Source organism: Empidonax traillii, unplaced genomic scaffold, assembly GCF_003031625.1.
Source record: "Empidonax traillii isolate 1590-97213 ecotype Southwest subspecies unplaced genomic scaffold, ASM303162v1 scaffold1095:size333308, whole genome shotgun sequence".
Lineage (NCBI taxonomy): Eukaryota > Metazoa > Chordata > Aves > Passeriformes > Tyrannidae > Empidonax > Empidonax traillii.
The window spans coordinates 188,638-189,554 of NW_020956288.1; positions in this window are offsets into that span (position 1 = coordinate 188,638).

The window sequence follows — 917 nt, forward strand, 5'->3', positions numbered from 1 at the left end:
TGCCATGTGTAGTCTATGTCCCTCATCCACATACTTGCTCTTTGACACAGTGAGCTTACAGAAGTAATTAATGGATAAGTGTGACTCTTCCAACTTTCTGTGTTCCAGAGCACATCCCTGCCTAGTTCTGTAAGTATCTGTTTACAGACATGTTGTCCATGAATTTATCTAATCCCTTTCTGAACATCCCAATATTGTCTCACCTCCCAAAGTATTTTTTGTAATTACTTACATCTGATAGGGCTTGCAAGATCAATCCCAAAGGACAAGCCAGTGAAGGGAAACCTAGACAGATAATCCTTCTTGGACTTACCATGAGAAGGGTCTCAGAGCTGCCAAGCGACATCAGGAAATGCATAGGTTAGCACATGCCAATTAGCAGTAATGCCATCAAGGGACTGATTCCATGTGGGATTTACATGCCTGTGCCCCAGTTTGAGTGCCTAAACTCACAACATGCTGCAAAACCTTAGAGAAGTCTGGAAAAGTATATATGCCACGTTTTTCATCACTAAATTTCCAGAGGTATCTGACCATCATCTTCTGGATGTATGCAAAAATTCTTCATTGTTGGCTCAGCAGAGCAGCTGGGGGCATTATTTTTCATGTGTTTCTGCCTGACATATTGACAGGACCTAAAACAGATGGACTCAGTGCACAATTTCTAGAGCGGACCTTGAACACAGCTTAGCCAGGGTTATTTTATGTGGCAGTTCAGGACTTACTGGAATGTCATTCTTGATGAGACTGTAACTACCTCTTGGTGCAGCCACAAGATAAATGGCCATCTTGATGTACTAAGACCCCGAGTAACCTGATCAAACTTCGAAATTGGACCTGGGTTAGATGACCTCCACAGGTCCTTTCCAGCCTAAATTATTGTAATACTCTGTTCTAAAGCTGAGGAAGAGCAGTCA